The sequence below is a fragment of the Triturus cristatus genome, chromosome 8, assembly GCF_964204655.1.
Source record: "Triturus cristatus chromosome 8, aTriCri1.1, whole genome shotgun sequence".
Taxonomy (NCBI): domain Eukaryota; kingdom Metazoa; phylum Chordata; class Amphibia; order Caudata; family Salamandridae; genus Triturus; species Triturus cristatus.
In genome coordinates, this window is record NC_140591.1 from 56,713,997 (window position 1) to 56,727,689 (window position 13,693).

The 13,693-nt window shown below is 37.6% G+C and overlaps 1 non-coding gene across 1 annotated transcript; it reads left to right on the forward strand.

Annotated features, from left to right (window-relative positions):
* The first annotated feature begins 11,860 nt into the window (after positions 1 to 11,860).
* On the forward strand, positions 11,861 to 11,933 carry TRNAF-GAA (transfer RNA phenylalanine (anticodon GAA)). The gene has a single exon. It is a non-coding gene; the product is annotated as a tRNA-Phe (tRNA).
* The last annotated feature ends 1,760 nt before the right edge of the window (positions 11,934 to 13,693 follow it).

Genomic DNA, 13,693 nt, shown 5'->3' on the forward strand with positions numbered 1-13,693 from the left:
TCTACCTACCTTGTCCCCTAAAAAGGATATTCACTCATCAGACAAAGTTACCTGCTGAATGATACTGGACACTTTAACACATAACTATAAACGAAAATAGAATGACCAGGTTCTGTATGTATCGTCTACAATTATTAATAATACATCAGGAGGCCACAGGGACTTGTTGGCTGAAATATCTCAGTTGGGAGATCGTTAGACTGAAGAGATTAAGGTCCCTGGTTCAATCCCGGGTTTCGGCACAGTGCGAGGGGATCCTACATTCTTGCAAAATATTTCTTGAAATCAGCTCTAGTTTTTTTTTCTTTATTTGTCAAAATATTTTATCAACTGATCAACAACATGATAATTTCAACAAAAAGTTGTCTTTCTGTCCTCCTTCTAAACTTGCTTCCACCTCTCTTGCCATCAGCTTTGATGACGAATTTATCCTTTTTTATACTTTTTTCAAAGTAAACTCTTGTCTGCATCAGCTTTCACTTCTCCTTAAACAAAGTTGTCAGTATTGAGATGACATAGCTTACCTACTCAGGCGACATACGTCTGTGTAATACAGTGCCGGTCCACTCAGAGTTTTAAAAGAAAAACGACCTAACATTTATCCCAAAAACGCTACTCACCCATTTCACCAGTTAGCTGCTGAACAATGCAGGACACATTAAAACACAGCTCTAACCTCAGATTGAAAATCCAGGTTCTGCATCTCTGTTCTGGGATTGTTCAAAAAAAGAGGCTGAATGCTATAACTGCTGGCAGGCCGAAATAGCTCAGTTGGGACAGCGTTAGACTGAAGATCTAAAGGTCCCTGGTTCGATCCCGGGTTTCGGCACATTTTGAACTTCTGCTTTGCATGCCACAAAGGTTATTTTGAGTCAACTCATATTGACTTTGTTTATAATGATCAAAACCTTTTATCAAGATAATCGACAATACAATTAATTCAACATATTATTTACTTTCTGTCTTTCTTTCAAACTTGCTTCCACCTCTCTTGTATTCAACTTTGCCTCCTTTATTTCCCAATTCTTCCTTTAATTGACAGTAAAGCTTTGCCTGCATCAGCCTCCAGTTCCCCTTATACAAAACTGTTAGTAGTCAGATGACCTAGCTTGCCGACCCTCGCCATATAGGTCTGTGTTTCTGAGTATAAGTCCATTCATAGTTTACAAACATCATCTAACTAACTTGGCTCCTAAAAAGGAAATTCACCCATCAGACCAATTTAGCTACTGAATAATACTGGACAATTTAACACATAACTGCACATGCAGATAGAGTGACCAGGTTCTGCATTTATCTTTAACAATTATAAAAAATACAACAGAAAGCCGAAATTGCCAGCTGGATGAAATAGCTCAGTTGGGAGAGCAGTAGACTGAAGATCTAAAGGTCCCTGGTTCAATCCCGGGTTTAGGCACATTTTGAACTTCTGCTTTGCATGCCACAAATGCTATTTGGAGTCAACTCATATTGACGTTGTTTATAATGATCAAAACCTTTTATCAAGCTATTCGCTAAAACAACCATTTCAACATATTTTTTACATTCTGTCTTTCTGTCAAACTTGCTTCCACCTCTCTTGTATTCAACTTTACCTGCTTTATTTGCCAATTCTTCCTTTAATTGAAAGTAAAGCTTTGCCTGCATCAGCCTCGAGTTTCCCTTATACAAAATTGTTAGTAGTCAGATGACCTAGTTTGCCTACCCTCGCCATATAGGTCTGTGTGATTGAGTATAAGTCCATTGATAGTTTACAAACATCTTCTAACTAACTTGGCTCCTAAAAAGGAAATTCACCCATCAGACCAAGTCCCTTGTTCAATGCTGGGTTTCGGAAAAGTCTGAGAGGTTTCTTGCTTCTCACAAAATATTTCTTGGTATCAGCTCAAGTTTTTCTTTCTTTATTTATCAAAATATTTGATCAACTGATCGACAACATGATCAATTCAACATAGAATTGTCTTTCTGTCCTCCTTCTAAATTTGCTTCCACCTCTCTTGCATTCAGCTTCGACTACAAATGTTTCCTATTTCATGCTTTTTTGTAAAGTAAACTCTTGTCTGCATCAGCTTCCACTTCTCCTTGAACACAGATTTCAGTATTCAGATGACATAGCTTACCTACTCAGGCCAAATACCTCTGTGTAATATGGTGCTAGTCCATTCAGAGTAAAAAAAAAAGCTACCTAACCTGGATCCGAAAAATGCTATTTACCTATTGCACCCGTTAACTGATGAATGATACAGGACATCTTAAAACATAGCTCTAGCATGAGGTTGAGCATCTATTTTCTTGGGAAGTTTAAAAGAAAGGATGAAGACCCAAACTACCAGCAGGCCGAAATAGCTCAGTTGGGAGAGCGTTAGACTGAAGATCTAAAGGTCCCTATTTCAATCCCGGGTTTCGGCACAATTTCAACTTCTGCTTTTCATGTCACAAAAGCTGTTTGGAGTTAAATCAACGCTCTTCTTTATCAAAACCTTTTATCAATCTGATCAACAACACAATCAATTCAACATATTATTTACTTTCTGTCTTCCTTTCAAACTTGCTTCCACCTCTCTTGTATTCAACTTTGCCTCCTTTATTTCCCAATTCTTCCTTTAATTGAAAGTAAAGCTTTGCCTGCATCAGCCTCCAGTTCCCCTTACACAAAACTGTTAGTAGTCAGATGACCTAGCTTGCCGACCCTCGCCATATAGGTCTGTGTTTCTGAGTATAAGTCCATTCATAGTTTACAAACATCATCTAACTAACTTGGCTCCTAAAAAGGAAATTCACCCATCAGACCAATTTAGCTACTGAATAATACTGGACAATTTAACACATAACTGCACATGCAGATAGAGTGACCAGGTTCTGCATTTATCTTTAACAATTATAAAAAATACAACAGAAAGCCGAAATTGCCAGCTGGATGAAATAGCTCAGTTGGGAGAGCAGTAGACTGAAGATCTAAAGGTCCCTGGTTCAATCCCGGGTTTAGGCACATTTTGAACTTCTGCTTTGCATGCCACAAATGCTATTTGGAGTCAACTCATATTGACGTTGTTTATAATGATCAAAACCTTTTATCAAGCTATTCGCTAAGACAACCATTTCAACATATTTTTTACATTCTGTCTTTCTGTCAAACTTGCTTCCACCTCTCTTGTATTCAACTTTACCTGCTTTATTTGCCAATTCTTCCTTTAATTTAAAGTAAAGCTTTGCCTGTATCAGCCTCGAGTTCCCCTTATACAAAACTGTTAGTAGTCAGATGACCTAGTTTGCCTACCCTCGCCATATAGGTCTGTGTGTCTGAGTATAAGTCCATTCATAGTTTACAAACATCTTCTAACTAACTTGGCTCCTAAAAAGGAAATTCACCCATCAGACCAATTTAGCTGCTGAATAATATTGGACAATTTAACACATAACTGCACATGCAGATAGAATGACCAGGGTCTGCATTTATCTTTAACAATTATCAAAAATACAACAGAAAGCCAAAATGGCCAGCTGGATGAAATAGCTCAGTTGGGAGAGTGTTAGATTGAAAATCTAAAAGTCCCTTGTTCAATGCTGGGTTTTGGAAAAGTCTGAGAGGTTTCTTGCTTCTCACAAAATATTTCTTGGTATCAGCTCAAGTTTTTCTTTCTTTATTTATCAAAATATTTGATCAACTGATCGACAACATGATCAATTCAACATAGAATTGTCTTTCTGTCCTCCTTCTAAATTTGCTTCCACCTCTCTTGCATTCAGCTTCGACTACAAATGTTTCCTATTTCATGCTTTTTTGTCAAGTAAACTCTTGTCTGCATCAGCTTCCACTTCTCCTTGAACACAGATTTCAGTATTCAGATGACATAGCTTACCTACTCAGGCCAAATACCTCTGTGTAATATGGTGCTAGTCCATTCAGAGTAAAAAACAAAAGCTACCTAACCTGGATCCGAAAAATGCTATTTACCTATTGCACCCGTTAACTGATGAATGATATAGGACATCTTAAAACATAGCTCTAGCATGAGGTTGAGCATCTATTTTCTTGGGAAGTTTAAAAGAAAGGATGAAGACCCAAACTACCAGCAGGCTGAAATAGCTCAGTTGGGAGAGCGTTAGACTGAAGATCTAAAGGTCCCTGGTTCAATCCCGGGTTTCGGCACAATTTCAACTTCTGCTTTTCATGTCACAAAAGCTGTTTGGAGTTAAATCAACGCTCTTCTTTATCAAAACCTTTCATCAATCTGATCAACAACACAATCAATTCAACATATTATTTACTTTCTGTCTTCCTTTCAAACTTGCTTCCACCTCTCTTGTATTCAACTATGCCTCATTTATTTGCAACTTCTTGCTTTATTTTAAAGTAAAGCTTTGCCTGCATCAGCCTCCAATTCCCCTTATACAAAACTGTCAGTAGTCAGATGACATAGCTTGTACACCCTGGCCACATAGGTCTGTGTTTCAGAGTATAAGTCAATTCAGAGTTTAGAAAAAAAATTCTACCTACCTTGTCCCCTAAAAAGGATATTCACTCATCAGACCAAGTTACCTGCTGAATGATACTGGACACTTTAACACATAACTATAAACGAAAATAGAATGACCAGGTTCTGTATGTATCGTCTACAATTATTAATAATACATCAGGAGGCCACAGGGACTTGTTGGCTGAAATATCTCAGTTGGGAGATCGTTAGACTGAAGAGATTAAGGTCCCTGGTTCAATCCCGGGTTTCGGCACAGTGCGAGGGGATCCTACATTCTTGCAAAATATTTCTTGAAATCAGCTCTAGTTTTTTTTTTTTTATTTGTCAAAATATTTTATCAACTGATCAACAACATGATAACTTCAACAAAAAGTTGTCTTTCTGTCCTCCTTATAAACTTGCTTCCACCTCTCTTGCCATCAGCTTTGATGACGAATTTATCCTTTTTTATACTTTTTTCAAAGTAAACTCTTGTCTGCATCAGCTTTCACTTCTCCTTAAACAAAGTTGTCAGTATTGAGATGACATAGCTTACCTACTCAGGCGACATACGTCTGTGTAATACAGTGCTGGTCCACTCAGAGTTTTAAAAGAAAAACGACCTAACATTTATCCCAAAAACGCTACTCACCCATTTCACCAGTTAGCTGCTGAACAATGCAGGACACATTAAAACACAGCTCTAACCTCAGATTGAAAATCCAGGTTCTGCATCTCTGTTCTGGGATTGTTCAAAAAAAGAGGCTGAATACTATAGCTGCTGGCAGGCCGAAATAGCTCAGTTGGGAGAACGTTAGACTGAAGATCTAAAGGTCCCTGGTTCGATCCCGGGTTTCGGCACATTTTGAACTTCTGCTTTGCATGCCACAAAGACTATTTTGAGTCAACTCATATTGACTTTGTTTATAATGATCAAAACCTTTTATCAAGATAATCGACAATACAATAATTCAACATATTATTTACTTTCTGTCTTTCTTTCAAACTTGCTTCCACCTCTCTTGTATTCAACTTTGCCTCCTTTATTTCCCAATTCTTCCTTTAATTGAAAGTAAAGCTTTGCCTGCATCAGCCTCCAGTTCCCCTTATACAAAACTGTTAGTAGTCAGATGACCTAGCTTGCCGACCCTCGCCATATAGGTCTGTGTTTCTGAGTATAAGTCCATTCATAGTTTACAAACATCATCTAACTAACTTGGCTCCTAAAAAGGAAATTTACCCATCAGACTAATTTAGCTACTGAATAATACTGGACAATTTAACACATAACTGCACATGCAGATAGAGTGACCAGGTTCTGCATTTATCTTTAACAATTATAAAAAATACAACAGAAAGCTGAAATTGCCAGCTGGATGAAATAGCTCAGTTGGGAGAGCAGTAGACTGAAGATCTAAAGGTCCCTGGTTCAATCCCGTGTTTAGGCACATTTTGAACTTCTGCTTTGCATGCCACAAATGCTATTTGGAGTCAACTCATATTGACGTTGTTTATAATGATCAAAACCTTTTATCAAGCTGATCGATAAGACAACCATTTCAACATATTTTTTACATTCTGTCTTTCTGTCAAACTTGCTTCCACCTCTCTTGTATTCAACTTTACCTGCTTTATTTGCCAATTCTTCCTTTAATTGAAAGTAAAGCTTTGCCTGCATCAGCCTCGAGTTCCCCTTATATAAAACTGTTAGTAGTCAGATGACCTAGTTTGCCTACCCTCGCCATATAGGTCTGTGTGTCTGAGTATAAGTCCATTCATAGTTTACAAACATCTTCTAACTAACTTGGCTCCTAAAAAGGAAATTCACCCATCAGACCAATTTAGCTGCTGAATAATATTGGACAATTTAACACATAACTGCACATTCAGATAGAATGACCAGGGTCTGCATTTATCTTTAACAATTATCAAAAATACAACAGAAAGCCAAAATGGCCAGCTGGATGAAATAGCTCAGTTGGGAGAGTGTTAGATTGAAAATCTAAAAGTCCCTTGTTCAATGCTGGGTTTCGGAAAAGTCTGAGAGGTTTCTTGCTTCTCACAAAATATTTCTTGGTATCAGCTCAAGTTTTTCTTTCTTTATTTATCAAAATATTTGATCAACTGATCGACAACATGATCAATTCAACATAGAATTGTCTTTCTGTCCTCCTTCTAAATTTGCTTCCACCTCTCTTGCATTCAGCTTCGACTACAAATGTTTCCTATTTCATGCTTTTTTGTCAAGTAAACTCTTGTCTGCATCAGCTTCCACTTCTCCTTGAACACAGATTTCAGTATTCAGATGACATAGCATACCTAATCAGGCCAAATACCTCTGTGTAATATGGTGCTAGTCCATTCAGAGTAAAAAACAAAAGCTACCTAACCTGATCCGAAAAATGCTATTTACCTATTGCACCCGTTAACTGATGAATGATACAGGACATCTTAAAACATAGCTCTAGCATGAGGTTGAGCATCTATTTTCTTGGGAAGTTTAAAAGAAAGGATGAAGACCCAAACTACCAGCAGGCTGAAATAGCTCAGTTGGGAGAGCGTTAGACTGAAGATCTAAAGGTCCCTGGTTCAATCCTGGGTTTCGACACAATTTCAACTTCTGCTTTTCATGTCACAAAAGCTGTTTGGAGTTAAATCAACGCTCTTCTTTATCAAAACCTTTCATCAATCTGATAAACAACACAATCAATTCAACATATTATTTACTTTCTGTCTTCCTTTCAAACTTGCTTCCACCTCTCTTGTATTCAACTATGCCTCATTTATTTGCAACTTCTTGCTTTATTTTAAAGTAAAGCTTTGCCTGCATCAGCCTCCAATTCCCCTTATACAAAACTGTTAGTAGTCAGATGACCTAGCTTGCTGACCCTCGCCATATAGGTCTGTGTTTCTGAGTATAAGTCCATTCATAGTTTACAAACATCATCTAACTAACTTGGCTCCTAAAAAGGAAATTCACCCATCAGACCAATTTAGCTACTGAATAATACTGGACAATTTAACACATAACTGCACATGCAGATAGAGTGACCAGGTTCTGCATTTATCTTTAACAATTATAAAAAATACAACAGAAAACCGAAATTGCCAGCTGGATGAAATAGCTCAGTTGGGAGAGCAGTAGACTGAAGATCTAAAGGTCCCTGGTTCAATCCCGGGTTTAGGCACGTTTTGAACTTCTGCTTTGCATGCCACAAATGCTATTTGGAGTCAACTCATATTGACGTTGTTTATAATGATCAAAACCTTTTATCAAGCTATTCGCTAAGACAACCATTTCAACATATTTTTTACATTCTGTCTTTCTGTCAAACTTGCTTCCACCTCTCTTGTATTCAACTTTACCTGCTTCATTTGCCAATTCTTCCTTTAATTGAAAGTAAAGCTTTGCCTGTATCAGCCTCGAGTTCCCCTTATACAAAACTGTTAGTAGTCAGATGACCTAGTTTGCCTACCCTCGCCATATAGGTCTGTGTGTCTGAGTATAAGTCCATTCATAGTTTACAAACATCTTCTAACTAACTTGGCTCCTAAAAAGGAAATTCACCCATCAGACCAATTTAGCTGCTGAATAATATTGGACAATTTAACACATAACTGCACATGCAGATAGAATGACCAGGGTCTGCATTTATCTTTAACAATTATCAAAAATACACATAGGTCTGTGTTTCAGAGTATAAGTCAATTCAGAGTTTAGAAAAAAAATTCTACCTACCTTGTCCCCTAAAAAGGATATTCACTCATCAGACCAAGTTACCTGCTGAATGATACTGGACACTTTAACACATAACTATAAACGAAAATAGAATGACCAGGTTCTGTATGTATCGTCTACAATTATTAATAATACATCAGGAGGCCACAGGGACTTGTTGTCTGAAATATCTCAGTTGGGAGATCGTTAGACTGAAGAAATTAAGGTCCCTGGTTCAATCCCGGGTTTCGGCACAGTGCGAGGGGATCCTACATTCTTGCAAAATATTTCTTGAAATCAGCTCTAGTTTTTTTTTCTTTATTTGTCAAAATATTTTATCAACTGATCAACAACATGATAACTTCAACAAAAAGTTGTCTTTCTGTCCTCCTTCTAAACTTGCTTCCACCTCTCTTGCCATCAGCTTTGATGACGAATTTATCCTTTTTTATACTTTTTTCAAAGTAAACTCTTGTCTGCATCAGCTTTCACTTCTCCTTAAACAAAGTTGTCAGTATTGAGATGACATAGCTTACCTACTCAGGCGACATACGTCTGTGTAATACAGTGCTGGTCCACTCAGAGTTTTTAAAGAAAAACGACCTAACATTTATCCCAAAAACGCTACTCACCCATTTCACCAGTTAGCTGCTGAACAATGCAGGACACATTAAAACACAGCTCTAACCTCAGATTGAAAATCCAGGTTCTGCATCTCTGTTCTGGGATTGTTCAAAAAAAGAGGCTGAATACTATAGCTGCTGGCAGGCCGAAATAGCTCAGTTGGGAGAGCGTTAGACTGAAGATCTTAAGGTACCTGGTTCGATCCCGGGTTTCGGCACATTTTGAACTTCTGCTTTGCATGCCACAAAGACTATTTTGAGTCAACTCATATTGACTTTGTTTATAATGATCAAAACCTTTTATCAAGATAATCGACAATACAATTAATTCAACATATTATTTACTTTCTGTCTTTCTTTCAAACTTGCTTCCACCTCTCTTGTATTCACCTTTGCCTCCTTTATTTCCCAATTCTTCCTTTAATTGACAGTAAAGCTTTGCCTGCATCAGCCTCCAGTTCCCCTTATACAAAACTGTTAGTAGTCAGATGACCTAGCTTGCCGACCCTCGCCATATAGGTCTGTGTTTCTGAGTATAAGTCCATTCATAGTTTACAAACATCATCTAACTAACTTGGCTCCTAAAAAGGAAATTCACCCATCAGACCAATTTAGCTACTGAATAATACTGGACAATTTAACACATAACTGCACATGCAGATAGAGTGACCAGGTTCTGCATTTATCTTTAACAATTATAAAAAATACAACAGAAAGCCGAAATTGCCAGCTGGATGAAATAGCTCAGTTGGGAGAGCAGTAGACTGAAGATCTAAAGGTCCCTGGTTCAATCCCAGGTTTAGGCACATTTTGAACTTCTGCTTTGCATGCCACAAATGCTATTTGGAGTCAACTCATATTGACGTTGTTTATAATGATCAAAACCTTTTATCAAGCTGATCGATAAGACAACCATTTCAACATATTTTTTACATTCTGTCTTTCTGTCAAACTTGCTTCCACCTCTCTTGTATTCAACTTTACCTGCTTTATTTGCCAATTCTTCCTTTAATTGAAAGTAAAGCTTTGCCTGCATCAGCCTCGAGTTCCCCTTATATAAAACTGTTAGTAGTCAGATGACCTAGTTTGCCTACCCTCGCCATATAGGTCTGTGTGTCTGAGTATAAGTCCATTCATAGTTTACAAACATCTTCTAACTAACTTGGCTCCTAAAAAGGAAATTCACCCATCAGACCAATTTAGCTGCTGAATAATATTGGACAATTTAACACATAACTGCACATGCAGATAGAATGACCAGGGTCTGCATTTATCTTTAACAATTATCAAAAATACAACAGAAAGCCAAAATGGCCAGCTGGATGAAATAGCTCAGTTGGGAGAGTGTTAGATTGAAAATCTAAAAGTCCCTTGTTCAATGCTGGGTTTCGGAAAAGTCTGAGAGGTTTCTTGCTTCTCACAAAATATTTCTTGGTATCAGCTCAAGTTTTTCTTTCTTTATTTATCAAAATATTTGATCAACTGATCGACAACATGATCAATTCAACATAGAATTGTCTTTCTGTCCTCCTTCTAAATTTGCTTCCACCTCTCTTGCATTCAGCTTCGACTACAAATGTTTCCTATTTCATGCTTTTTTGTAAAGTAATCTCTTGTCTGCATCAGCTTCCACTTCTCCTTGAACACAGATTTCAGTATTCAGATGACATAGCATACCTACTCAGGCCAAATACCTCTGTGTAATATGGTGCTAGTCCATTCAGAGTAAAAAACAAAAGCTACCTAACCTGATCCGAAAAATGCTATTTACCTATTGCACCCGTTAACTGATGAATGATACAGGACATCTTAAAACATAGCTCTAGCATGAGGTTGAGCATCTATTTCCTTGGGAAGTTTAAAAGAAAGGATGAAGACCCAAAGTACCAGCAGGCCGAAATAGCTCAGTTGGGAGAGCGTTAGACTGAAGATCTTAAGGTCCCTGGTTCAATCCTGGGTTTCGGCACAATTTCAACTTCTGCTTTTCATGTCACAAAAGCTGTTTGGAGTTAAATCAACGCTCTTCTTTATCAAAACCTTTCATCAATCTGATAAACAACACAATCAATTCAACATATTATTTACTTTCTGTCTTCCTTTCAAACTTGCTTCCACCTCTCTTGTATTCAACTATGCCTCATTTATTTGCAACTTCTTGCTTTATTTTAAAGTAAAGCTTTGCCTGCATCAGCCTCCAATTCCCCTTATACAAAACTGTCAGTAGTCAGATGACATAGCTTGTACACCCTGGCCATATAGGTCTGTGTTTCAGAGTATAAGTCAATTCAGAGTTTAGAAAAAAAAATTCTACCTACCTTGTCCCCTAAAAAGGATATTCACTCATCAGACCAAGTTACCTGCTGAATGATACTGGACACTTTAACACATAACTATAACCGAATATAGAATGACCAGGTTCTGTATGTATCGTCTACAATTATTAATAATACATCAGGAGGCCACAGGGACTTGTTGTCTGAAATATCTCAGTTGGGAGATCGTTAGACTGAAGAGATTAAGGTCCCTGGTTCAATCCCGGGTTTCGGCACAGTGCGAGGGGATCCTACATTCTTGCAAAATATTTCTTGAAATCAGCTCTAGTTTTTTTTTCTTTATTTGTCAAAATATTTTATCAACTGATCAACAACATGATAACTTCAACAAAAAGTTGTCTTTCTGTCCTCCTTCTAAACTTGCTTCCACCTCTCTTGCCATCAGCTTTGATGACGAATTTATCCTTTTTTATACTTTTTTCAAAGTAAAGTCTTGTCTGCATCAGCTTTCACTTCTCCTTAAACAAAGTTGTCAGTATTGAGATAACATAGCTTACCTACTCAGGCGACATACGTCTGTGTAACACAGTGCTGGTCAACTCAGAGTTTTAAAAGAAAAACGACCTAACATTTATCCCAAAAACGCTACTCACCCATTTCACCAGTTAGCTGCTGAACAATGCAGGACAGATGAAAACACAGCTCTAACCTCAGATTGAAAATCCAGGTTCTGCTTCTCTTTTCTGGGATTGTTCAAAAAAAGAGGCTGAATACTATAGCTGCTGGCAGGCCGAAATAGCTCAGTTGGGAGAGCGTTAGACTGAAGATCTAAAGGTCCCTGGTTCGATCCCGGGTTTCGGCACATTTTGAACTTCTGCTTTGCATGCCACAAAGACTATTTTGAGTCAACTCATATTGACTTTGTTTATAATGATCAAAACCTTTTATCAAGATAATCGACAATACAATTAATTCAACATATTATTTACTTTCTGTCTTTCTTTCAAACTTGCTTCCACCTCTCTTGTATTCAACTTTGCCTCCTTAATTTCCCAATTCTTCCTTTAATTGAAAGTAAAGCTTTGCCTGCATCAGCCTCCAGTTCCCCTTACACAAAACTGTTAGTAGTCAGATGACCTAGCTTGCCGACCCTCGCCATATAGGTCTGTGTTTCTGAGTATAAGTCCATTCATAGTTTACAAACATCATCTAACTAACTTGGCTCCTAAAAAGGAAATTCACCCATCAGACCAATTTAGCTACTGAATAATACTGGACAATTTAACACATAACTGCACATGCAGATAGAGTGACCAGGTTCTGCATTTATCTTTAACAATTATAAAAAATACAACAGAAAGCTGAAATTGCCAGCTGGATGAAATAGCTCAGTTGGGAGAGCAGTAGACTGAAGATCTAAAGGTCCCTGGTTCAATCCCGGGTTTAGGCACATTTTGAACTTCTGCTTTGCATGCCACAAATGCTATTTGGAGTCAACTCATATTGACGTTGTTTATAATGATCAAAACCTTTTATCAAGCTGATCGATAAGACAACCATTTCAACATATTTTTTACATTCTGTCTTTCTGTCAAACTTGCTTCCACCTCTCTTGTATTCAACTTTACCTGCTTTATTTGCCAATTCTTCCTTTAATTGAAAGTAAAGCTTTGCCTGCATCAGCCTCGAGTTCCCCTTATATAAAACTGTTAGTAGTCAGATGACCTAGTTTGCCTACCCTCGCCATATAGGTCTGTGTGTCTGAGTATAAGTCCATTCATAGTTTACAAACATCTTCTAACTAACTTGGCTCCTAAAAAGGAAATTCACCCATCAGACCAATTTAGCTGCTGAATAATATTGGACAATTTAACACATAACTGCACATGCAGATAGAATGACCAGGGTCTGCATTTATCTTTAACAATTATCAAAAATACAACAGAAAGCCAAAATGGCCAGCTGGATGAAATAACTCAGTTGGGAGAGTGTTAGATTGAAAATCTAAAAGTCCCTTGTTCAATGCTGGGTTTTGGAAAAGTCTGAGAGGTTTCTTGCTTCTCACAAAATATTTCTTGGTATCAGCTCAAGTTTTTCTTTCTTTATTTATCAAAATATTTGATCAACTGATCGACAACATGATCAATTCAACATAGAATTGTCTTTCTGTCTTCCTTCTAAATTTGCTTCCACCTCTCTTGCATTCAGCTTCGACTACAAATGTTTCCTATTTCATGCTTTTTTGTAAAGTAAACTCTTGTCTGCATCAGCTTCCACTTCTCCTTGAACACAGATTTCAGTATTCAGATGACATAGCTTACCTACTCAGGCCAAATACCTCTGTGTAATATGGTGCTAGTCCATTCAGAGTAAAAAAAAAAGCTACCTAACCTGGATCCGAAAAATGCTATTTACCTATTGCACCCGTTAACTGATGAATGATACAGGACATCTTAAAACATAGCTCTAGCATGAGGTTGAGCATCTATTTTCTTGGGAAGTTTAAAAGAAAGGATGAACACCCAAACTACCAGCAGGCTGAAATAGCTCAGTTGGGAGAGCGTTAGACTGAAGATCTAAAGGTCCCTGGTTCAATCCCGGGTTTCGGCACAATTTCAACTT